This window comes from Pogona vitticeps, chromosome 2 (assembly GCF_051106095.1).
Source record: "Pogona vitticeps strain Pit_001003342236 chromosome 2, PviZW2.1, whole genome shotgun sequence".
NCBI lineage: Eukaryota > Metazoa > Chordata > Lepidosauria > Squamata > Agamidae > Pogona > Pogona vitticeps.
This window is the reverse complement of record NC_135784.1, coordinates 247,690,153-247,716,696: the sequence shown is the minus strand read 5'-3', so window position 1 is coordinate 247,716,696 and position 26,544 is coordinate 247,690,153. Positions and strand designations below refer to the sequence as shown.

At 39.3% G+C, this 26,544-nt stretch overlaps 1 protein-coding gene and 1 long non-coding RNA gene across 5 annotated transcripts in view; one reads left to right on the top strand and one right to left on the bottom strand.

Moving 5' to 3' along the window:
• The window catches only part of CDC42SE2 (CDC42 small effector 2), an 83,516-nt gene that overhangs the window by 25,497 nt on the left and 31,475 nt on the right, over nucleotides 1-26,544 (top strand). The gene's annotated exons all lie outside the window — the stretch shown is intronic.
• LOC110081117 (uncharacterized) overlaps nucleotides 1,729-26,544 on the bottom strand; it is a 29,959-nt gene continuing 5,143 nt past the window's right edge. Inside the window, exons 1-4 of one of the 2 annotated variants that reach the window (XR_012084377.2) lie at nucleotides 16,460-25,076; nucleotides 15,879-15,963; nucleotides 13,003-13,146; nucleotides 1,729-10,193 (exon numbers count right to left, since the gene is read on the bottom strand). This is a non-coding gene — a long non-coding RNA (uncharacterized LOC110081117). Of the gene's footprint in view, nucleotides 10,194-13,002; nucleotides 13,147-15,878; nucleotides 15,964-16,459; nucleotides 25,077-26,544 lie in introns of those variants that run through there. The other variant, XR_002300911.3, reaches the window with a different exon arrangement.

The window sequence follows — 26,544 nt, the reverse complement described above, 5'->3', positions numbered from 1 at the left end:
TATAAATATCATCTGTGATAGCGACTCCACTTTAAAATTGCTTTGTAAATTCTTCTGATTTTTGTTTTCTTTGTTGGTGCAAGTACTTTTTAATGACATCTCTCAGAATTCTTCAAAAACTAATCCAGTAGCTATATTTGTCCTGTCTTCTTTGGATTAGGATGAAGTGGTCCAATACCTCTCTTCCCCCCCCCCCCAATGCCTTTGTGAATGTCTAACAAGAAACATGATGAAATGGGGTGCAAGGAGGAAAGAAACTGGCCCAAACTCTATATTAGTGAGCTAGTTAGGTTTCAGTGTGCTGTTGCCTTGCTGTGTTCTTGACACAGGTGGGAATAGGAGATGCAGGATTATTTATTTATCGTATTCCTTCTAATGTAGGAGGACTGTAAAGGCTTAAAAATGACACAACAAACCATCCTGTATTCTAGCATCTGATTTTCCATCTAGATTAGTTCCTGCAATTGGTAGTCGTGGTAGGAATAAATAGGATTGTTTTCCTAGACTTCCCTAGCCAACAGAATGGGACACATAGCCTTCTGCACTTCGAGCCCCAGATCTTTATTTTGCCTTTATTTACCCTGCACAACTCCATAAAAAAACAATAGCAATGGCAAAAATCAGTAGATTTGCTGGGACGCTGTTTATCCAAATGTGTTTTTTTTAACTTGGGGAAGGCAAACTCCACTTCTGTTGGCAGGGAAATATGGGAATATTGTTTACAACTGTGCAAGTAATAAAGCTGTAGAATGCCTAAACTGTAGGCCTCGTTCTGTTTGGATTCTGCACCAAAGTGTGATTCTCACGAACTAAAATGTTCCATACCAGTACATGAAGGGTAAAGCAGGGCTGTTCTTTCTATAATACTTCTCAGAGTAAGCTTTTCCAATAAATGAGAGGACAAACCTTTCCTTTACTAAATACAGTATTGTTATATGCCTTGAGTGTTTGAAAGGAGAGTGTCAGATTATGAGGTAATGCAATCAGAAATCTCTCTGCTTGCCTTTAACCTTGCAATTTGTTAGATAAATAGCTAGAACAGATGGGAAGTAAATTCATCATGGTACTCTGCTCATCAAAGCATGGCAGGGAATTTAACCTTAAATAGATTGAATCTGGTTTCATGGCACTCTAAAGACAGCATTGGAAGTACCTCTCTGGTAATGAGCCTTAGAAGAGAAGTACATTGGAATTACAATATGTAAATATCTTTTGTTTCCACAATAAAAACAGACTTATTATTATTCATATATAATATAAACTAACTTTGACAGAAGGTGCAGGTGCTTTGTGACCCTCAGTTAATTGACTGAATTATTTTTGACAGTAATTAATTCTCTTGTTGCCCCTGCTGGCACTGGTATTTATGGTATGCCATCTACATCTCATTTTAAAATGTGCCCTTATTTTTTTAAATTTTTATTATTTGCTGTTTCCTTTTCACTAAATACTAAGGTAAACAACATTGTTCTCAAAATTGCTTTAAAGGGGATTTGTTTCCTGGAAAAGCAATGACTTGTTTTGAAACAGATTATTCAGATTGGGCATTTTTCTAACAGCTGAGATTTAATAGAAAATTGAAAGCTGTAAAATTACAACCTCTGTAGTGCGCATCTGAGAATTACTAAACACTTTTTTTCTTTGTCACATATTCCTTTTGTGAATATTGCTTGAGCATATTCACTTCTTATTCATATTGCCCATAAGAAACACATTGAATGTGTACAGTTTTCTTGAAAAGGAGTAAAGGAAGAGTCTGAGTAGTTATAACCATGTCAAACATAAAATGAAGAACATTTTTTCCCAGTATTCCATTAGTATTTTATTAGAACATCATTTATTTCTGTGTAAGGTAGTAACATCTGGTTTTATGACCCAGATGGACAAGTCTCACTATGACTCTAACCATACCAATCGGTCTCTTTGTTGGTTAAGGTCTGTTGGAGGAAAACCAGAAGCATCTGAGATCTATATTGGCAGCTATAACCAGCTTCTGGAACTGGTGACGTCTATATTGAATTGGTTTTGGAATCTGTGTCTTTTATGTTGAAGAACATGTTTCATGGATAGTCCTGGCTTCCAACTGTGGTCAGGATGATTGGATTTACTGATATTTTGTTTACTGTATTTCCAGTTTAGAGTTAGTGTTGCATGAATGTTTTGTCCATTGCTCCTAATCTATGATATCCTACCCTGCAGCTTGTAACATGGCAATGAATGATATTTCTGCATACAACTTTATTAGTAGTAACATCTAATAAAATAGATGACAGAATATTGGTTATGTGGGGAATTTTCAAAGTTCAATATTTGCTCAGTAGAGTTTTATAGACATGAATTGAGAAGCTAATATTCTGAAATAATAATAGGCTTGACACCAAGGATAGGGAAAGTTCCTTTCCCTTGGGGCTACAGCTCCCACAATGGCAAGAGATTCTGGAGATCATAGTCCAAAAACAAAACTAGTAACTTTTCCCATCTCAGGCTGTCACCTCTTAAACAAAGTTCTGCACTTGCCAGCTGAATACCTCTCAGCATCTGTGGTATGGCTTTGTTAGTCATCAGGAATTGGACTTGCAAGTCGTGACCCACTGTTTAGTCCAACTTAAGTCACTACTTCCATTCATGCACCTGCCCCCCAGGTGATGGGTCGGCACATGCACAGAGGCAAGGGCCAGCTCTGGGAAGGGAAGCCGGCCCGCTGTCTCTGCTCATTGGCTGGCCTATCAACTGGGTGGTATGTGCATAGTCCAAGTCTTTGGGTGTGAGTCCTGATTCCCAAGCCTTGGGATGGGGTGGGGCAAACGACTCGAGACTCGAACTCAAGGCTTGGGACTTGGGCCTGAAGACTTGCCAACCTCCCTGTTATTCATATATGTTGGATAATCTGATGTTCTTTGCCTCCATGTCAGCCTGTAAACCTAAAGCTGCAATAGATTCACAGATGCTATGCTGTTTGAGCAGTGGCCTCAGGTGAAGCTGAGTTTAGCCAACTGAGCTGAGAAGAAAGGCATAGGTTCTGCACAGAGTAAGAGCAGACTGTCACATCTGTGCCAGAGTTGGTGCTCATTCAAAGTCCAATTTCAAAGGTACTATTTTTTTTTTAGCTGACTCCATTTTTAGAATTGGCTTGCTCTGCTGCTAATTAAGTTTTGTGCACTCTCATACAGTGGTAATTAAAATAGAATGTGCATATATGCTCATCTTTTAACATCAGTGTAAATTTATCTAAGTTTTCCCAAATGTGAGTACAATGGTCTGTGCTACAGACTGTGTACATATGGATTTTACTTTCACATTTGTGTACTCTGATGTTTTACCAAGACTTTTCCTGTAGCACCCACCCTGAGACTATGTACTGAATTAAACACCTGTTATTCATCAAGTTCCTGCTCACATTTAACGTCTGTGTAAATTAGACTTACATATAAAGTCCCAAGACATGGAATGAATGGTGAGAAACATTCTGAAATTAAACTCAGTTGTTAGATTCTATTACATGGGTAGATCATGTAAGTGATATAATACCCAGGGTGCCAGCAAAATTCACATACACAATCTACACCCAACTGAAAGAAAAATATTTAAAATAATAAAAATAAAGATTTTTAAGAGTTTTCAGATTTTTAAATGTCATATTTATAGCAACATTTGTTTTCAGCTGTGTCTAAAACGTGGCTGTTTGATCAAGTGATCTACCTAGTTATCTGTTTGTATGTATGTATGCTTATGTTAGAGGCTCATTGCTAATAAGACAGAGCCATTTGTAACAGTCAAGTCTAGGAGGATGTGTACAGCCAACAGTAGTAATGTCTTAATAGGATGATTGCAACCACTAATTGATCAATAGTTAATTATTTATAAGGTTCAATGTTTTGCATACAGCGTACGTATTTATAGAAGGTTTTACAATTTCCGTTGCTTGTTGGCATGTTTTCCATTTGGACTCTGTGGGCTCAAGTTTTATTAAATCATATTATAACTTGGTTTTATAAGTAATGTTAAGTTGTTTAAACTCTACTGTAAGTTTATTTTTAAATAATTTGCTATAAATACCCTTTTCCCCTGAAAATAAGCCCTAGTATGATTTTTCAGGGTGCTCGTAATATAAGCCCTACCCAAAAAAAAAAATCCCCAGTTAAGTGAAACCCTGCCCTCCACCACTGTGTAGCATTGTGCAGCAACCAAAAGATGACATGACTGTATTTGAATCAATGTAGATTGTTATAAATGGGGAAAAATAAAACTCTTTTTCTGAAAATAAGCCCTAATGCGTTTTTAGAGCAAAAAATTAATATAAGACCCTGTCTTATTTGGGGGGAAACACGGTAAGCAACAAGGTTTCAGATTCACATGGAGTATGTGCTGTGTATTACTGTATATGGACCACACAACTAAACAAACATCTCTCAGAATTGTTCAGGTTGCTAAATATTATTCATTCATCTTCCCTTCACATCTCTGTGCCATTCTCCCATACTCTTCTTTCAAATGTTATTTATTTTTCCTGTTGACTGAATCTCCTATTAAATACTAAGTAAATATTCTACAGTAGTTCAAATAAATGGCATCTTGACAGTTGTCCCAGAAGCTAGTAATTTTTGACAGCTGCAGAATTACTGAAATGAGGACTATTTCAATAAATCATGTTGATGATGATGATAGTATACTGTCAAGTAATTTCTGACTTGTGGTGACCCTTTTTAGGGTTTTCTAGGTAGAGGATACACATAAATGTTTTACCATTCCCTTCTTCTGGGGACACTCTAGGACTGTGCAGTTTACTGAAGGCCACATAGGCTGGCTCCTCCCAGTAGGCACAGTGAACTCCCAACTTCGGGCTCCACAGCCAGATACCCAACCACTGAGACATCCCAGTCCACCAAATTTTCATAATCCCCTTGGAAATGTAACAGAAAGTTTTCCTCATTGCCTAATCAAAGGCAAGAAGCATCCATGGGACTGTGCAACAGCCGCTCTGAAGCTCTTTCTGATCTTTGGAATCTTCATTTTATTTCGATGACTGAGTTGCTTGTTTCTTTCCCAGGGGATTATATAATTTAGTGGGCATCAAACTGCAACATGTGAAAAAATACGACTTTTTCATTTTAGAGGCGATCTGAGTGGAAACTTATGAACATCATGCTCATTGTAGATGCTGTTAAGAAGGAGAGACCCACAGTCTGAGGGTATATAAAAATATCTAACTTTCTTACAATTTAAAACTGCCCAACCTGTTTTGGCCTGGACAATTTATGTCCTTCTTCAAGAGTATTGTGGTATATATTGAATCTGCTCCTTCACTAGACTACTTACCAAAGTAATAGTCCCTCCCCAGAAAAAAAAGCACAGGAAGAGATTCAATATATACCACAGATGAATGTCCCTGAAGAAGGTTTTAAATTGTTCAGGCCAAAATGCATTGGGCAGTTTTATATTGTAATAAAGTTAGATATTTTTATATGTCCTGAGACTTGGTGTATCCTTTATAATTGGATCTGTTGAATATTACCTATTACTTCTGGTTTTTGTCCTTATTGGTGCTGAAGGAAAGTTCCCGTCATTCTAGATGAAAACTGGAGAAAACTTACAACTATTTTTTTTGTAGTTAAAGAAAAATAAATTGTAAGATGTATTTACTTAATTTTAATTTGTCTTTATTATAACTTTAATTATAATATAATAGCTGGAATCTAGCAGTAAGTTGCAACTAGAGAGTAGGCTAATTGAATCAGTGGTGTGTCAACACCTATGTAAATTCCATTGATAGAATGGTTATACTCTAGTTGCAACTTACTACAGAATTATAGACTTTAAATGGTATTGTGTGAAGAACTGCCCATTCATTATAAAAGGCAAAAATAAAATAAAAAAGACAACAAAAATGTTGTGGCACCTTAAAGACTAACAGACATTAGACGAAGTGGAGTTGTCCACGAAAGTTCACATTAAAATATAGCAGTCAGTCTTTAAAATGCCACAACATTTTTGTCTTTCTTTTTCTTTTGTTTTTGCCTCTAACACAGACTAACTCGGCTACCTCTTCTAAAAGTTCTAATTAACTACAATGTACTGTATTAGATACATATATTGGATGCTACCATATTTCAAAAGTTAAAAGGCTGAATGAGATTCTTCGAAATACAATTCAAGTAGTCCATTCTGGATGTAACACTACACTCTCTGTCACTTTCAATTTTTGAAAACAAGCTTAATCAGGATTCTCTCAAAACAGCCAGTACCTGTACTACACCTAAAGTCGCAATTTCAGGATCATTCCACCTCATGATTTGTCTTCTGTTTAATTTTGTGAACTATATCTTCTGAACAATTATTTTCAGATATATAGACTTCTGCCAAACATTTCAAGAGGCTTTCACATATGAAAAGATCTGGGAGACCTTTGAATCTGGTTTTGAAAGCAAACGTACAATTTCCTTGGTCTTCTCTTTCTGTGTTTTTTTACAGCATACTTAGCACACACTCACTCTCTCTTAAAAAAAAGAGAAGCAACCTGCGAATGTACTTAAAACTTAAGCATGTTAACTGCTACTGGATTCTAAATGAATGGATCTGAAGAACACTTTGCTTTCTTGGAACAACTTCTGGCAGACACATGTGACTTGTGAAGCCTCTTTGGGCTGAATTCCCTGCATGACTCTTCATATGTAAATAGTCGTGATTGAGTGGCTGGAATTGTTTAGTGGGAGGGGGTAGCGAGGCTCTCTTCTGTCTGTGTATGGGCACTGCACTGAGAAAAGATAATGAAGCCCTTTGTACCCCCTCCAAAGACCTGCATTTCAGTAGGAATTGACTGTACAGCTGCAACCCTGGCAACAGGACCTAGGAGAAAAGAATTAGGGCAGTCTTCCAAAATGCAAGGCAGAGACAGTGGTCCTATTTCCAGATGAGTGAAATGCCAAGTTTCTACAGTAAGCAGTAGTACCAGGAAAGTTGGAGGCTTCCCCCCCCCCAATTTTTTATTTTTATTTTTTGGTTTTTAAAATCCCAAAAAGCAGCATCTGATGGCTTTTGCTCATTTTTTCCTTTTCCTTTGCTTTTTAAAGGCTAATGTAAGATGTGAGTTGGAGCTTAAAAATCTGGAAACTATGTGAACAGGATTTGTATGCTTGTAAAACTTTTCAAAACTTAGTTTCAGCCCCCACGGTCTTTAGGAGGTAACACAGTATATGTGTTTTAATGCGTTGGGGGTTTTGGTAAAAAGTATTCTTCCTAAACACCAAAGTTAATGTTTTGTTTTCCTCTTGCTTCCCAGGACTTGATATTTTTCTTTCACAAGATTTGTTTTTTTTTTAACTCTTGCTAGTACGTAGCACCAATTTGCAGCATAATCCTTTGAAGGAATTAACTAAAAATGATTCAGTGGGAATAAGATGTGTGTCTTCAGCCATGTGATTACTGTTTGCACAAGCACTGATTTAATCAGGATAACGGTGTTGATGTGACAACAATAGGCTTCATTAATTGCCCAGCTGTTTAAAGTGATTTAGTGAGTGGAGTCGCACTGCAGTCTTGGGGAAGGAGGGATAGGTGTACCATTTTTCTTTTCTCCTAAGTTCAGTAATTTATATTTAATGCCCAATTATGTGTGATAGACTGGCAGATAAGTGGAGCTTCTGGGTTAGAAACATACTAAATGTGCATGAAATTGTAGTTATTGTTTTTGGAATATAGATGTGAGAGAAATCTGCTGCACTGTTGTTCTTGTTATGTGCCATCAAGTTGCCTCCGACCTATGGCAAACCCATGAATGAGGGATCTCCAAAATGTTCTGTCCTTAGCAGCCCTGATCAGTTTTTGCAAACTCAAGCCTGTTGCTTCCTTTAGTGAGTCAATCTGTCTCATATTTGATCTTCCTCTTTTCCTGCTGCCTTCCACCTTTTCCAACCTTATTGTCTTTTCCAGAGAATCCTGTCTTCTCATGATATGCCCAGAAGGAGAACATGAGTTTCAACATTTTCCCTCCAGAGATAGTTAAAGCTTGATTTGACTTAGGATCCACTTGTTCGGCTTTCTGGCAATCCAGGATATCTGCAAGTCTTTCACACCCATACTTGGTGACTGGAAATACAAGAGTGTGGATGATCTTGGTCTTGGTCCACAGTGACACATCCGTACATTGATGATATTTTCTATATCCTTTATTACTGCCCTTCCAAGTGTCTTCTTCCGATTTCTTGGCTACCGTCTCCATTTGGATTCATAATTGTACCAAGGCATATAAAATATCTATTTAATTTTTTTTCATTGTCAATGTTTAAGTTGTGTCAGCCTTTTGTACTCATGATTTTAGTTTTCTCAATGTTCAGCTGCTGTCCTACTTTGGCACTTTCTTTTTTCCTTTTTAACTAAAACTTGTTTCAACCCTTCGCTGCTTTCTGCCAGTAAGATGGTATCATCTGCATATTTTAAATTATTTATGTTTCTTCCACCAGTTTTCACTCCTCTTTCATTTGAATGTAGTCCAACTTTCTACATATGTTCTGCATACGGACTGATACAGTAAGGGGATAAAATGCATCCTTGTCTGACATCTTTGCCTATAGGAATATTGTCTCTCCATATTCTGCCCTAATGGTAGCTTGTTTAAATAGTCAAAGGATTTGCTGTAGTCTATGAAGCATAAACTGATCTTTTCCTGAAACTCTTTGGTGTGCTTCAGTACCCAGCAGATATTTGTAATTTGATCATGAGTGCCTCTTCCTTTTCAAAATCTAGCTAGAACATCAGGCACTTCTCGCTCCATATAAGCTTTTGTTGTAACACCTTAAGCATCACCTTAAGCATTTTACAGATTCAATCTCTGTGGCTTGAATAGTTCTAGTGGTATCTCATCTATAAGATTAAATAGTTCTAACAGTATCCCACCTACTCCTGGAGATTTATTTTCTTCCTAATGCTTTCATAGCAGTTTTCACTTCACTTTCCAGAACTGCAGATTGTCATAGGATTCCTCTTCACAAGAGCCTGTCATCCTTTTTATCTCTTATATTAGTAGTTTTGCCACAACATTTTACTGAAACATCTGCCTGCTGCATTTTTGAACATGTCAGGCAAAAACTAATTGGCATAAAGCTATGTTAGCAGGTGCTGGTCTCACTAAAATCAGAGTTTATCTGGATGAGCAGGTGTAATCTGCTCAAATATAGCTGTGTGCATTTTGGTGTTTTATGAGTTCACAGGTCAGAATATATGCTAACATGAGATCTATACTGTATAACAATCTGATAGCAGATTGTCATGCTAGCTGAGGAGCTAGCATGAGGAACAGTTGGATTTGTTGGGAATGACAAAAGTTTTAATATTCTGGATTAACAAGTACACTGTAGACAGTGAAATTAAAGCTGAATCAGTAAAATGTCATATTTAAATCTTCTTTATCTCATGCATGCATGCATGCATAGCAGTATTACAATGATTTGGCGGCCCTTCCCCCAGTGGAGAATAGCTTGTAAAGAATTCTTATACATCATATCATCTAATTCTCAGAGCACTTGTTTTTTCATGTCCCCTGGAACTAAGAAATAGCAGTAGCAGCATGAAGAGTTACTAAATCTGTTATTTGTTGTTTCTAAACGAAGTAAAGAAAGGAAAAGTACTAGTTTTACTATATGAAGCAGCTTAGATCTGTCTGGACCCCCTTGTAAAGAAAGAATTTCCTTACAGTTTAAGAGGGCACAGATGAGGAAAAAGAAAACCATAAATATTAATGAATGGTTGAAGAATATTTATTGCTAAAGGTAGCTTTTAGTTGAATAACTACACATTTGCTTTCTAAACTTAATGGCAGAAATCTTGTTGTTTAGCTTAGTAAATCCCACTAGAGGAGGCTGATTGAATCATTAGAGATTTGGTAGATCAAGTTTCATTGATTCAGCACCTACTCCAGTGCTCTTTAGCTATGCTAAGCAACAGGATTTCAGTCACTGTGTTATTTCTTCAATTTGCAAAGTCTCTTATTTTGGCAGTCCTTATAACTAATTATATAAAGGTCTGTAGATAAAGATATTTCAGGATTAAGAGTATTGAAGCAATACATATTCAACGTGTTGTTTGGATCCAGTGTCTCTCTCCCATAGATGCATGCCTTATCCTCTCCATGAAAAACTTCTGATCCAATGGAGCACTTCTGCTGGAGGCTTCATCAGCTTCCCTTGCCTCTCACACCTCATCTATTTTGGGACAGTTAGAGAGGGAAAGAAAAGTGAGTCTGTTGCATAGAAAGTGAAATTATAATGGATGGATGTAAGCTGATAAGTGCACTTTTGGACTCACAATTCTATTTTGAGGAGAAATTCCAGGATTAACAATGCTTACATTTTTTTGCAGTTTTCCTACCAGTTTTCTACTCTGGTAGCCACTCATTTAATTACTCTTGTGGTTTTTGGCAGCAGTCTCAGAAATCCATAGGATTTCAGTTGGCAAATGTAAATAAAATATGGTACAGTATGTGGTTTTTTGGTGGGGGCTTATTTGGCAAATGAATAAAATAAAAACAGAGATAACCACTTAGTTTCCATGAATGAAGTGGGATTCGCTGGGCACCTTTAAGAACCTATTAAAGACTTGGATGTTTCGGCAGGCCTTCTCTCCAGATTACTTTTGATTTTCTTCTCTCCTTTATTGTTTCCCTATTTTTAATTGTTGTTGTAATTATGCTGTTTTATGTTATTGTATTTTATCTCTGTTGTTGGCCGCCTAGAGTTGTTGGCCGACTAGATAGGCGGGATATAAATTAAATAAATAATAATAATAATAATTTAGTTTGACAGTCAAGCTGTTTTAGGGTCAGGATACTAATACAGAAATATTCTTTATCCTCCCACCATACTGTGATTTTGGACGAACTTCCTGTTTCTTTTTTTGGTTTGTGCCTATCAGTGTTTACTACTTCCATGGTCATTGACATGATGGATGGTTCTATATTATCATTAAGAAGTGTATGCATATTGATCAAGCAGTATAATGCAAAGACTGGTAACCTTGTGATCCAGCTGGGGGAACAACTGGCCCCACCATTTCAGGGGGAGCCTCACACTCACATTAAGGCCTGCCTCAGTGTGGGGATCAGTTTGTGTGTTGTGAAGGGACTCCTGGTGGAGAGAAGCTGTACTCATAAAGAGAAATGCACCCAGAAATGGACATAACTGGCTAACGCAACTCGTTCAGTTGTTAAATATTTGATAATTGTACCTTAGATTGATTAAAATGAACTACCAATGTAAACTAAGGATTAGCGCTGAAGAAAATAAACACCTCTTTAATTGGCATGATATGTATGATATATAGTACTGATTCATTTAAATGTCTTTTTAACTGTAAAACTAGGTAATGAATATAATTAGATTTTATGTAATCAAATAAGGCTACAGGTTAAAGGACACATCTGCCTAAGTCACATGAATGCTTGTTCTTTGTTGCCCCTTTCTTCTGTAATGAGGCTCTTTAAATTCTTGTGCAAGCAAATAGTGGGGGCCGGGAGGCAGAACAGCATGTATCATTTGTAGGACCAAAAGTTTTATTTCAATGGGAACAAGCCATTTCTTCAAATACATATTAAATTGTAAATTTATGTCTGAATTTCAACAATTTAAATTCATGTGCTCCATTCTGTTTTTCTTACAATATTAACTTAAGTTGAAATATTCTTTGTACTAAAAATCTGCATTGTGTTTTTCTCTAATCTGCCTGGCATTATTTAAAACTACATGGTCTTTAGTCATAAGGTTGATAAAAACGATAAAGTTCTTGTCTGTTTTGTCTTCAACACAGAAATGGATATTGAATAGGATTTTGCCTTACAGGACCAACATTGTTTACTCCCCTACCAGGAAATAAAAAGTAGAGACACAGGTGATGGGATGAAACTGGGCCACAAACTTTGTTTAATTTTTTTAAACTTTAGACCTATCCTGCACCAGGGCCTCCTTATAGTGCAGATCCTAGACTGCTTATCATGCGCTTCTCAGCCTACAAGGGTGAGTTCCAGCCCCAGAGGCATTCAGTAGTCTACAGACATACCCCAGCCAGCGCAATTGGGGGAAGCCTTCCCCAACCATCTCTGAGCCAGGTCCCATGATTTAAATTTGGTCATGCCAGGGTTGGCCTCAAAGGAGACTGCCCTTCCCGGAGCACCTGAATCCTAGGACCGAAAGGACCTTATGGAAGTCTACCTAATGTCAACTGATGCCCTGCACAATTCACCATCACTATGATTTCTAGTAGTGCTTTGCTTAATGCTCATTAATAGACACAGCATAGGAACCAAGCAGCTAATTTCTGAGTAACCTCGCCTGCAAGCTGAAAGTATGATTTCACTTATTCTGTGTTATTGAAAAGAAAAGTTAGGGCATGTAACGTGGGTTGAAATTAATTTGTTCAAACTTTTTAAAAAGTTAACATTTAAAAACCACTAGGCAGTATATTGTTATATGACTTTATCAGTTATAAATAGCCAAGCTGTTTGAGAGTTTTGATCATCTGGATGACTTTTGCTTCCGAGATATAAAAATGATGATTCTGTGGCCAAAATTCTGCTGCATAGTTACATCAGTGGAAGGGAAGTGGTTTAACTCGCAGTGACAAGTTGCTGCTTGATTAGCAAGCTCCTTCTTGGATTTCTTATTGCATGCTAGTTGGGTAGCTTGGCACATGCAAGTGGGGACTCCTTAATTAGCAGCAGATTGCCACTCCAAACTCCACCCATTCCCTTTTGCCTGCATTAAATGTACTGGAGGGTTTTAGCCTATATTTTAGGTGGCATCATTCTTGAACAAAATCCTTCACAAATCTGGCTAAAGTAAAGAATTATCAGACAAAGTAGAAACAAAGACCAATGAATGAACACCATAAACAAATAAAAGTAAGGGATAAAGTATAGAAAATCTAAAATCACTCAAATATAATACAGAATGTCAGCTACGCAAACAATAATATTAGGGCTCTTTATCTGTTTGTATGACAAATACATTGATATGGTACCTGTAACGTTTAGTGCTGGTTTCCTAGGGTCTGAGAAAATATCCAGTTTTCAGTTCTTGCTGAAGAAAATGGATCAACCATTTTCAGGCCTCTGGAAGTAGTTATTTCTGACCTCTAGATGGATGTCTGTGTATCCATCGCATCCTGCCATGCAGGGAATTAAAAAGGGAGACAGAGAAAGAGCTGGCTGCAGCCACATTTGCTTCTGGGCCTGCCCCTAAATCCACTTATCCCCCATAGATTATCCAACATGTATCTTAACAGGAGAGACAAAAAAAATCCCCACCTTCTGAAAAGGTGGTGAGGAAAATATGCGCTTGTGCATATGTACAATTCAATAATGCAGATCAGAAGTAAAATTTGCCCCCTCTAGTATAAATTTGATCATCTGGTAGCTTCTCATTCAGACCATAATTTTCTAAATACTTTGCAGATCACATGTTTGGTGACATTTTGCAAGTCCCCAAGGCAGAAGGAACTTGCTAACTGTGTTATATGTTAGGCTGCTTAGGTAAATGAAGTACAGGTGGTAGAACTGACTTGCACCGTCCTTAATCTATATAAACTGTGCAAAACAACCAGTGAAAGGAAGTATTTTGTGAAGATTATAGGGGAGAGGAAAAATGCTGCTCAGAGATTGTGTTAATGTATGTCTTTAGAGTATTCCTCTTGTTTCAAATGTTTATGTATTAAATAGTTTTATTTAATTACAAGCTTCATATTGTATTTTGTCTTCTGGCATGAATTGTCTGATTCATTTTAAAGTTGATGGAGTCAGAAAAAGATGGGTGAAAGTATTTTTCTTTAAGTTTTACACCTCAGATTGAATCTTCTTTTTTATAGTTGGGTTTGCTGAATGTTGTAACATTCAAAAAGCAATAACAATCCAAAAATAACCACATTACTTACCAGACCTTAAATAGTCATATGCCCTGTCAGCTGTAAGAGGAAATGGTGTGGGAGTAACTGCAGTACAATGTGTTTTCTGAAAGAGCATGTCTATTTAATTTGTGTTTTAAAATATACAGACTTCTACATGTTCTTAGTGCGAGGAATAGTTGCTTGCATTATGCATGGGAATGCAGGCGTTAGCCATATTCAACCAATAATGGTTAGCCAGTAGCATGTACTTTTAATACCCAGCTGTAAATATAACTGCTTATCTCTCCTTTCATATAGCATTTCAGGTAAAGTGTGCAAAACTGGCTTACTCGTCTCATGCAGCTTGCCTGGTACTTGATACTGGAAGTGGAAATGTTTATTTAATTACTTATTTATTCATTGGATTATAATATTGAGAATTTATATGGCAATGTGTACTGTCTTGCACCAGTATATTGTTTCTCTTAAGTACTGTAGCATGGTTTCCTCACCATGCTAACATGACCTAACACATAGGTCATTGCACATTCTTGTTAATTCTCCTACCACTGAACAATACTATGTAGTGTTAGTGTTGCTTCATAGTTGCAATATGGTACAGAATACAGTGATGCCACAAAGAGAAAGCAGAAAACAAAATTGGTAGCTTTGGAAGTTGAGGCACAGGTATGTGTTGTATGATGATAAACATATACAGTATGAAGTGGTTCTCAAACAGTGTTACATGAATGAATAAATACCGTATTTGCCGGTGTATAAGGCGACTGGGCGTATAAGACGACCTCCCAACATTCCCACTCAGAATGTAGAGTTTGTTATATACTTGCTGTATAAGACTACCCCATCTTCCGCATACGTGATTCTGCTTTGGCTGCATCATGGGGAGAGTTCCTTTTGCCGCTTTTCGTTCCTTTTCGGAGAGCGCCAGGGTTTGCTGGAAGAAGGAACAGCTGAGAGGCAGCAGCCATTTTGGAGAGGCGGCAGCCATTTTGAGAGGCAGCAGCCATGTGGTCGCATCTCAAAATGGCTGCCGCCTCTCTGCTGTTCCCAACAGTCAGCTCTTCGGCGCTAGAGTCAGGCTGTTCCCAGGCTACCAAGGAGGACCGGGCTGGGTCTACTCGGTCTTACTACCAGGTAAATGACTTTGCTGGGGGGGAGGGAGGGTTTGCTGGAAGTGCACCCAGCATATAAGACAACACCCCCCACACTTGGAGGCATGTTTTTCTGGGCCAGAAAGTCATCTTGTACGCCGGCAAATACGGTACACTGGTGGGATGCAGGAATAATCTCGCTAGAACACAAGATTTTCATTACCATTATATGGCACCCACTCCCCTTCAGTTCCTGCATTCACTGGCACGCATAACATGTCATATCCTATCTGCCACACATAATCCATCTGTGACCTTTCGCCATACTAGTAGTAACTAGAATCTCTGTGTTTTTCCCCATTGCCCATTCTCTCTGCCCACCAATTTACCAAAAAATATAACAGAATGAGCACTGCAAAAATACAAAGTGCAATCACTGCATTGGTTGAAATGTTGCCTAAAACAAATTAACTAGCATCACCTGACTCATAGGAAATTCTGAATGGAGATAGGGCATGTGAAAAGACCATGTAAAAACCAAATCAGCCTAATAAATTTTGCTGAGTATTTTGGGAAAATGAATTTGGGTCTAAGCTAAATTTGAGGCCTCTTTGGAAACATTTCACTATTCTGATTAGAGTTTCTAGGGCTGCAATGTGTGTTGGAAGCCTTGTGGAGGAAATATAGATAACCACATCATCTCAAGTGCATTCCCTATCTCTAAATGCAGAATCAGACGTTTAATATCACTACCACAAGAGACACTTCAATATCACTGCAACTTAGCTGGTGTGTCCCTCGCAAAGAAAAAAAAAACTTTTTGAAGAATTTATATAATTATAAAAAGAAATGAAATGTTGTGCTAAATACTTAAATTTAGTCATGTCTTTAAAATGGTCTTACCTGTCCTTGTACCATTTGGATGTGCAGAGTCTAGCTCCTGTTAGTTGCTATACTGGTGAAGGGCACCAGGTAATGTAAAGCGGCCCTAGAGAATATAATGGAATAAAATAAACTATGTGCTTACTAGGAACTGGTTGTAGTCTGTTATGACTTCAAAAGGGATTTTGGTGTGCTTCTTGGAAATCATAGGAACAAGTTCTTCTGTCAGTCCCATAAAGAGAATGTACAGTTGTTTGTCAGAAAAGCACGAATATTTTCTCACTTTTCTACAATTGGATCTTCATTTATTGATTTAGACATTAAAAGTTTCAATAAAAAGATATCCTGTGAGCATGAATGGAAATTAGAGACCAATTGTAATCTAGTTGCAGAACACTTTTCTTTCTTTCTTTCTTTCTTTCTTTCTTTCTTTCTTTCTTTCTTTCTTTCTTTCTTTCTTTCTTTCTTTCTTTCTTTCTCTCTCTTTCTTTCTCTCTTTCTCTTTCTCTCTTTCTTTCTCTCTTTCTCTTTCTCTCTCTTTCTTTCTTACAGTCAAGACAAAGGAGACATAGCATGACAGATCCCTTAAATTCAAATAATACCTGCAGTCCTGTTCCTTCCTCGGGTTTTCTGTGTTCTTTATCTGTTGCTCTCAGTACTGAAACAGCTCTATTGCCACACTTCCTGTCAGAAATTACAGCAATGAAATGAGACAGCCAGACGGTTAGAGAAGTTGACCCTTAAAGTAAATGGTGAACACTGTTTTTGAGTGGTTAATTTCTGAGCACCTTCATTCAAATATGAACTTCTCAGTTGCAAAATGGAAGAGCCAAGCAAAAGATCAATGTTTAAAGTGAGCTGTAGCATAGTTGGGTGGGAAAGGGAGGTCCCTTCAGCCTATAAAAAGGGAGTATTAGTTCTCTACTTCATACTGCTTGCAATTGTAGATGAAGAAGATAGGAAAAACCTCACATCCTTAGCTTTAATAAAGACTGCAAATCTTAAGTGGTTAATAAATTCCTCTCTCAAATTAATCAGGTTGTAGATCTAATATGCTTAGAAATTCATTATAGGGTTCTCCTTTACATAGAAAGCTATTGCTGAATTATGTAACAATAAAACTTCATCTAGTTAAAAATATTACTTGCCTGCATCTTTTTTAAAGAGGATAATCTGGTGGACCCTCATTAATCTGAGAAGTCTAGACAGGCAAGTAATGTGTTTTGAAAGTACAGCATTGAGCTCATGATCTTACCTCTCATTCTACTGCATATTCAGAAAATTATTAATGATTATGCTTTTTGTTTGAGGTGCTCAGCACATCATTGTATTTATGTCTTGGCAAACATATTTAAAGCTTTTCATATAATTTTGTTGCAGGAAAAAACAGCAATTATGAATTAAACTAAATCTGTTCTGAAGACACTTGTTCAAACTAACTTTGAGGCTTGCTTATTTTTCAAACTACACTTCTTTCTTCGGCAATGCTGGAGTTAGGGGTGCTGGACCCCAGTGTAGTTCAGAATCCATGTATAACTCTTATGCCCCCCCCAACATAACTACAAAGCATAAACAGCTGATTCACACGCACCAGTTATCTCCATTAAGGTTCTCTTTCATAGCATTAACAATTGTTTCCATACAACACCGTATCTAATGAGCCTTAAAGGTCCTTATGACCTCCTGAGCTAGAGGCTGAATTAGAGAGGTTGTGTTTGGGGGCAAGTAGACAACTTTTGCGCCTTCAATGTCGAACTCATGGGATTCTGAGTGGCCAGGGACATGCTATTAAATACTAATTGATGATTTATTATTTATTTAAAAAAATTGTGTAGATATTCCTTGCTATAATGGTGACACTTTTTAAGATGATTGGAAGAAGCTTCATTTTGCTTTGTACAGGATGCACTCTCAAAAACAGATCAGTTCTTTTGTTTCAGATTCAGACAGTGATCCATTTAGAGGCTCGGCCACAAAATATATTGTTACGAAATTCACTGCAATAATATCAAAAAGTCACTTCACCTGACAATAACCAAACAGAAATCAAAGATGAAACATGATCAGAGAGTCTTTCTGAACACTCACTCACACTGACACTGACTCCAACTCGGCTCACAGCTTCCAGCTGTCTACAGTAGCAAGAAATGTGACATGCTGCCACTCAGCATCATTCACTTGCATGTTCTCACTGCGTGCAGAAATCTCAAACAGTTATTTCTATAACCAATTTTTACTTTTGTTTGTTTTTAATGGCGACAGTAGGTTATAAAAGCCAAGTTTTTTTCCCAAACAAGCAAGGAAAATTAAGATTTTGTTCTACATTTCCTTTCTTTTCTTTTCTTTCCTTTCCTTTTCCTTTTCTTTTCCTTTTCCTTTCCTTTTCTTTCCTTTTCTTTCTTTCTTTCTTTCTTTCTTTCTTTCTTTCTTTCTTTCTTTCTTTCTTTCTTTCTTTCTTTCTTTCTTTCTGCTTTAACTGCAAAAATCATGACATTTCTTCAAGCTTTTTGCAGACCTACAGCCCCCCCCAAGGGTCTGCAGACCACAGGTTAAGAACAGGTAATTCTTCTGACGTCATAGTAATGAGAAAGAGCCGTTCTAATGCCTTGAGGAGTACAAAGTTTGTAACCTTCAGCAGAATTTCAAAGCTGAAATGAAACATTCTGGAATGGCAGGTGCTTTAAATTTTTTTACTAGAATATAATAATCTTAGAACTGCAGCGCTGGAAGGGACGCTATGAATCCTCGGGTCCAGCCCCTGTTTAGGTGGCACAGTAGGGAATCAAAATCCCAACTGATGCCTAAACCACTGAGTTAAACAGTACAGCACTGTTTGGATCTAGACAATTACAGTATAGAAAATATCTGATGTCACAAAGTATACATCCATCCATAGTAGCATATTTTTCAACTTATTTAGCCATCTAATACCATCGAAGGAAAGTTGGGGTTATAAACCCTTTAAAACTTCACATAATAATTCTTGCTATTACAAACTCTTTTTTTATCTATATAAGTTTAAACAAATACTAAGTATTATGGTATATCCTAGTCGGAGAATCTTGTTTTGTTGTTATTTTCTAAACTTCAGTTGCCATTGCTGTGTATGAGCATTTAAGCTGTGGCTTCCAATGTTTTTCTTCTTCTTCTTCTTCTCCTGCGCCTTGTTATCCATCTACCTCCTCCGGCTTCTGTGACCTGGAGCTCTGATCACTTACAAGAGGTCATGCAGGGCAGTGGACAGCAGGACTGGAAAGGAGCGGATAGGTAGCAGAAGCCACAGCGAGCCCTTTATCCTGAAACATTAGATTTAAAAGTATATGCGTATGTTCCATCTGCTACTCATGTAGCCCTTGAAAAGAAAGGCAACAAATGGATCAAGGTTACCCTCCCTTCTCCTGTAATTCTCCGTGCCTTTGTTTTCAGGCCTTTCTTTCCTATTTTCTATATGTTTCTTTGTTTTGTTTTTTTCCTTTGGAGAGTAGCAGCCTTTTGACACTCCTGCCTCAGCACTGGGGCCCCATCTTTCACTTTTGGCTTACTTTTTTCCTCAGCTGTTGAAACTAGAATTGCCACCTCTCTTTAAAAAAAAAAAAAGCTGATATTGCTTCCAAGCAGGCTAATACTAGTGTTTTGCCAGTGGTGATTCACTTGGTTCAGTGCTGTACAGAGCTTCACTAGCTAAATGTCGGTATTTGAAACTGCTACGAAAGGCATAGGAAGTCTGCCTTATGGCTTCCTCTGTCTTGTAAACTGTGCTGTTTGTAGTTCCTTACCCAAAGAGACAAACATGTTGTGTTAGATTTTTGAAAGGGTTTACTTTGCCCCTTCCCGAAGACTCCAGAAGCTGAGAAATTGTGAATGGCCAAAGGTCCATCAGTGAGCTTCAGGATTTCATAAAGATTTGACTGTTTGTCAGTGTTCTAGACGAGTGGTTCCCGAGCTTGGGTCCCCAGATGTTCTTGGACTAAAATCCCCATAAGCCTTCACCATTAGCTGTGCTGGCCAGGATTTCTGGGAGTTGGAGTCCAAGAACATCTGGGGACCCAATGTTGGGAACCACTGTCTAACATAACAGTGGTCTACTTGCACATAGCAAGAGTTACCGCATTTTTCCATGTATAAGATGCTACTTTTTCCTAAAATAGAGCAAAAATTGAAGGTTGTCTTATATACAAAAGTAAGCCCTCTCTGTGGGCATGCGAGCTATGCCAATGCTGCTGCCCATGCCAGCCCTGTGCAGAGCACAGCGTCACTCACTGCTGTGGTTCAGCTCAAGCTCACGCTGCCGCCTTGTCCCCTTTAGTGTAACTAAACTAGTTCATTATTCTCATGTCTCAAGTAAGGGGATGTGCCCATTGGGACTGCTGCCCATTGACTGTGACTCTGCTCTGGCTCTGCAGGAGAGCAAGCAAGCGGGGCGGAATGGAGCGGAGTGCAGTGTAGGAAGCCTGCCCGAAGGGGTATATTTGGGGAGGGGGAAAAGGCATCCCCTGACTGCCCTCTGGAGGATGCACTGGCCCAGGGGGTGCCCGCTGACTTGGGCACTCGGGCTGAAAAGAGTCAAAATTGGGGGGGCATGTTATACATGGGGGCGTCTTATCAATGGAAAAATATGGTATGTGTATTCCTAGACAAGAGCTATGACAGGAATGTGAGATGGAATACCTTGATCTGTTGGTAGCACCATTGATGATTCATGACTAGAGATGGATTCATGACACAAGTGGAGATAACGAGGGTCCGGCCCCCTGGAGCCAGACCATCCACTCGCCGTTGCAGCACTGCCGCAGGCTCCACGCTCCCTTCTTATCGCTCCGGAGCTTGCGGTGGATTAGCCACTCCTGGCAGGAGGCAGGATAATGAGCCTCTCTGCCAGGTCGAAAAGTGACTAATCCACTGCGAGCTCCAGACTGATAGGAAGGGAGCACGGAGCCCACAGTGGCAGCAGAATGGTGAGTGGACGGTCTGGCCCCAGGGGCCAGACTCTCGTTTTTTTCCACCTGTGGGGGGCTATTTGTATTTGTATACGAATACCCCCATCTCTATTCATGACTAGATGTGAGCGCCCCCCAAGATCAGAGTTAAAGATGATCTTGCCCATTCCACTTCCCGTCCCTGGGTTGCAGTGTGGGTGATTGCCTCTAGATGAACAGATGTGGTTCCAGTAAGGAGAAAAGTAAAAAACAAACAAAGTTACACTGCTGAAATGAAGAAAACTAGGATAGTGACCCAATTTTTGGATTGAAAGACTGAGTTCTGAAAATCAGAACAAATTTATAGGATCAGAGTTATTTAATCAGACATTTCTGAATAAGTAGCAGCACTGGCAGACTAATTATATCTAGTGAGTTGAGCTACACAGTCTATGAAAACTGATGCCAAAAAAAGCTTTTTAGTGTGCCACTAAACCATAGGTCGGGAAACAGGGGTAAATTACCCCAAATGGGGTAAAAGTGAAAATCCTCCTCACTTTCTGCCATCAGAGTGGTATCATCTGCATATCGGAGGTTGTTGATATTTCTTCCAGCAATCTTAATTCCGGCTTGGGATTCCTCCAGTCCAGCCTTCCGCATGATGTATTCTGCATATAAGTTAAATAAGCTGGGGGATAATATACAGCCTTGTCGTACTCCTTTCCCAATTTTGAACCACTCAGTTGTTCCATATCCAGTTTTAACTGTTGCTTCCTGTCCCACATATAGGTTTCTCAGGAGATAGATAAGGTGGTCAGGCACTCCCATTTCTTTAAGGACTTGCCATAGTTTGCTGTGGTCCACGTAGTCAAAGACTTTTGCATAGTCAATGAAGCAGAAGTAGATCTTTTTCTGGAACTCTCTGACTTTCTCCATAATCCAGCACATTTTAGCAATTTGGTCCCTAGTTCCTCTGCCCCTTCAAAATCCAGCTTGTACTTGTGGGAGTTCTTGGTCCACATACTGCTGAAGCCCAGCTTATAGGATTTTGAGCATAACCTTGCTAGCGTGTGAAATGAGTGCAATTGTTCGGTAGTTGAAGCATTCTTTGGCACTGCCCTTCTTTGGGATTGGGATGTAGACTGATCTTTTCCAGTCCTCTGGCCACTGCTGAGTTTTCCATTGATGATGATAAAAAAGCACACTGGTCCTTTGATATTGGGCTGTGGCACCAGGGTGGGTGACATGGCCTTTAGCCTGGTTTGTTCCTTTTTACACACCACACATAGAATGATTAAAGTGGTAGGGGAAAACCCCTCCCCAATTCTGCGTTGGCTGTCTCTAGCAGGCATGTCATTGCTAGCACTAGTCTGGTAGCCACTGATGATGATTAAACCCTCTGCAAGCTAGCAAAAATTTAATGCAACTTGCTAGGCAAATTGGATACCTTACTACTCCCTATATCACACCATGGCTGGAGTGCAATGTGTTCCAGCAAAAATAGTGCACATCTTTGTCAATTTTGGTGCATCCTGCTAGTTCGGTACACAGCCTGTGTAGATTCAATAATATTTTTAATTCAAATAATGTATGATTTCCTTCTTTTCAAATCCAGGGGGTAATGTTGGTGTATATAAATTTCGGGGGGGGGGGGGGGTAAAAGGTAAAAAAGTTCCCTGATCCCTGCCCTAAACCCTTCGTTGTTTCTAATTATAAGTGTATATTTTTTCCATGTTTTTGCTTTCAAGTCTTTCCCATTTGCCACATATTGGCCTTGCATGTTAAAAATGAGATAGTATTTTTAGAAGTAATCCTGTGTCCTGTTTGTGCAGAAATCTGTTTGTAGTGTGCTCTAATTTTTGAAGAAAAGATTATACCTTTAGCATTTATGTATAAAATATTTAAAGTCCCTTTTTGCTTTTAGTTCACATGTTTGCCATCTTCTGTTTTCCTGAAACTCTAACAGAGTATCAATTGACTAGATGGGTGGGGTATATAAATGCAATAAATAAATAAACAAATAAACAAACAAATAAATAAATAACACCTAAAGATACTTCAAAACGGAAAAAGGAAATGGCAAGTTATAACTCATTCTAGCTTTGTATCAGGGTACAGACTTAATAATCCAACTGTGTTTTTCAGACATTCAAATAAATCCTTTAATTGTGTATATATCTGCTTATTTGGAGGTTTACATGGACCAATATGAAGTTTGCTCCAAATGTTTGTGTTGTTAATTCTCTCCGAAAGGGCCCACTTCTCATGATTTCACTGGCTCAGAATGAGGGAATTTCAGACTGCTGCTTCCTTGTTAACTGCTTAATATCTCCTATTCCCAAAACAATAAAGATTAATTTTTAACTAGAATCCTTTTGAACACCAGATCAGTAAAGGGAAAATCAATCATGCCAACTTAGCTTGTGTCTCAGAAACCTTGTTGGATGAGGCAGTGGTGTTGCCCACCTGGATTTTGTTGCAGTCAACCAATCGCAACCAAAAGAGTGTTGTACTTGGTGAGACTCTGAAGCTGTGCAGTCAGGTGAGAACCAACTAAAGTTGTCTCGATAGGTCCGAATAGTTTTCTGAAAGCTGTTGGGGGATATTATTGCCTCAACAGATAGAATTCAGAAATGTCTTGAGTGATTGATGAAATTATTGCAGAGTGTCTTGATCTTATAGAGTAAGGACCAGGCAGTTGGAAAGACTATGTGCACCCCACCCATGAGCTTAACCCAGTAAGATGTTCAAGGTTTCAGGTGGGGACATAATGTAGGGCTTTTTATGTGGCAATTTCAAGGCTCTAAAACTTCCTGTTAAGTGATGCTAGGATGGTTTCTTCTGGTTGTCCTTCTGCAGGCAAAGATCTTTTAATTCACAGAGGCCTTTGGCAACCAATGTAGAATGATATTAGGGAAGCTTTGATGGGTTGGGCAGTGCTTTTTTTTTGGTAAATGAATGTATTTTATTAGTGTCTTCAGTCTGTTCATTACATTTTAATTTCATTTGCTTTTATTTGACTTTAATATTGTTATCCATGGGATAGTAGAAAGATGGGGTTTAAATTTGCTAATATTTCACATCCCCTTACTTGAGACATGAGAATAATGAACTAGTTTAGTTACACTCCATGCATTTAACATATGTTTTTATAGCACTATTTATACAGGAAATAGTGTAGAGTAAAAACAAACAAGAATACCTAGGCTGCAGGTGTTGGGACCTGCAGGTAGAAATACGCACAAGAGTAGGCAGGGTTTTCAGCACTTGCTTGAGTTGCCAGTGACTTTGATCCTTTCATCAGAAGCAAATTACAGTCTGGGTCCAAAATGAACAGGTGGGGGTCAAACAGTTGTGCAGGTTGGCTCTGGGCCCTTTGAAGTGGGCCTAATAGTTAGTCAGTGGGTAGACAAACACCATCCAGCACCAGCTTACTAAGCCTGCTTCTCAAAGAGAAACAAGAAATGTAACCTTCCTCTGTCCCTGTAACACAAAGTGTCCCCAGTTTTCAGAATTGCAAACTTAAACTGTAGGGCAGAAAATCCGCTGTTTGGTTTGCTTCTTGCTTTTTCCCCATAGCAGGAGGAATATTTTAGATTTCACAGCACGCAGTCAAGGCTCTACCAAGCAGGACTATTATTTCCGAAAATATACCTGATTGATTACTGAAGCATTCATGTCCCCCGCCCCATCCAAACAATATAAGGCTTACCTTGGAATATCTAGTGACAATTGTGATGGAAAATGAGACTTCCCATAATTTTCTGTCTCCTCTGTGGGGTGTGGTTTATTTCATTTCTCATTTCATGGGGTAGAAAGGGCAGAGTTTAATGGCAGTTCTCTGTTCATTTCCAAAGTCAGACCCAGGCAAAGTTTTTGATTATTTCAAAACAGTGTTTTACATTTTTCAAGTGATTTGAAGATGTTTTCAATGATAAAGTATATTTTCACAATTAGTATGCCCAATCAAAAGCTTTCAATTAGGCTTAAATTAACTACAAAACACAGAAAGAACTCCGAAAAAGAAGCTATGATGAGAAATGGGTTTTCTGTTTTAACATAGGATTGTCTTAGGAGGGAAGAAGCTTTATATCAGGGGTGTCCAACCTTTCACCTTCCCTGGGCCACATTAGAAGATGAAAATTTGGTTTGGGCCGCACATACATTTGGTTTGGGCCGCATGGGGGGGCAGCCCTAGCCGTCCTCTGCAGCCCCGCTCCAAGCGCGTTTACTGGCAGCTGCGATCTCAGACAGCAGAGGATGCCAGCTTCGACTCCAGTGGCTTTATGGGGCTGGGAGGGGGTCCACCTATTGACGGAGACGGCGCAATGCAGTCACGCAGCCCCCCGTCTCCTCCCCTCCCACTCCTTCCTTCCTTCCCTCTGTCCCCCTCTACTGTTGTGACATGCCCTGGCCGCATTCCGGCCGCAAGCGCCGGCAGTGTAACTTGAAACTTTGGAATTTCTTTAAAAATAAAAAAAATTTGCACTGGGCTGCATTACAAGCTGACCTGGGCCGCATGCGGCCCTCGGGCCGCAGGTTGGACAAGCCTGCTTTATATGAAAGAAATGGAAGAGAGCAGTCTGGATATTCATTCATTCATTCATTCATTCATTCATTCATTCATTCATATCCCTCCTATCTTGTCAATATGACCACTCTAGGCGGCTAGAGTGAATTTTGTACCAAGGACCATTTGAATTGGGTGGGTGGGGCTACAGGGGTGGTTGCCCTGGGAGCAAAATTCTTAGGGGCACAAAATTTCAAAAAATAAAATAAGCCCAACTGCGCCTGACGTCCACTGCCAAGTCTTTGTTTCTAAGACAGTGACAGCTTGAATGGAATCTCCCCAGACTCATGGGAATGCACGCACATGCGAAACTCTCCAAGAATCACTGGATTATAACATAGGAGAGAGAGTGTGCTTATAAATCTGTTTTGGAACCAAGATACCTGTGTTCCTGTTGGGATGGGAGTCTAGAAGGCGCGGGGGGGGGGAGGAGAGTTGTGGGACCCCTGGGGGGTTTTCATGCAAGAATGAGCCCAAGAAACCAGGGACAATTTGGCTGGCCCCACCGTTTGCTCCCCCTCCCTCCCTTCTGTAGCACCCACCCACTTGATCTATTTTTAACGTGCCCATTCAAAGTGTTTTGAGCGCTCCGAAGGGATCATCTCCTCTTTCCGATGCGCTGGGTTTTGACCACCCCCCTTTGCGTCCCCTCCCTTGCTCACAGGGCAGCGATCAGTGATCCCTTCTCCTCCCTCCCCCCCGCCACAGACTATGCCTTTTGATTCCCTGTTCTTCTCATCCATCCCCTCCCCACCCCCGCAACCCCAAAAGGAGTCCTGGAGGGGCTGGGTTGGGGGCACAATTGCCCCGGGTGATGGCTGCTCACCCTACGCCACTGTTTCACAGGAACAGGCTCATTTGGAACACCACCCAGAACCTTGTAACTCTCATCGGAGCTGGCAGAGCTGCCATATCCATTTCACAAGGGGGGGAAGGAGGACATTTTTCTTTCTCATCTTCCTGAAACTTCCCACCAGTGCACTATATTGTTCCAAAGGATCTAGTAGTTCAGAGAAAATTGATTACCCCAAACCTGTTCATGTGTATGGAAGGGGGTAGGAGGTGGGGAGAGGTAATTGTTTGCCAATTCTTCTCCAGGAAAAAAAGGACTTTTGAAAATGCCATTGCACGAATTTGATATGCCGTGCCTAACTTCCGCATGCTGACTGGATAGCTCAGTGGTTTAGGTATCTGGCTGCAG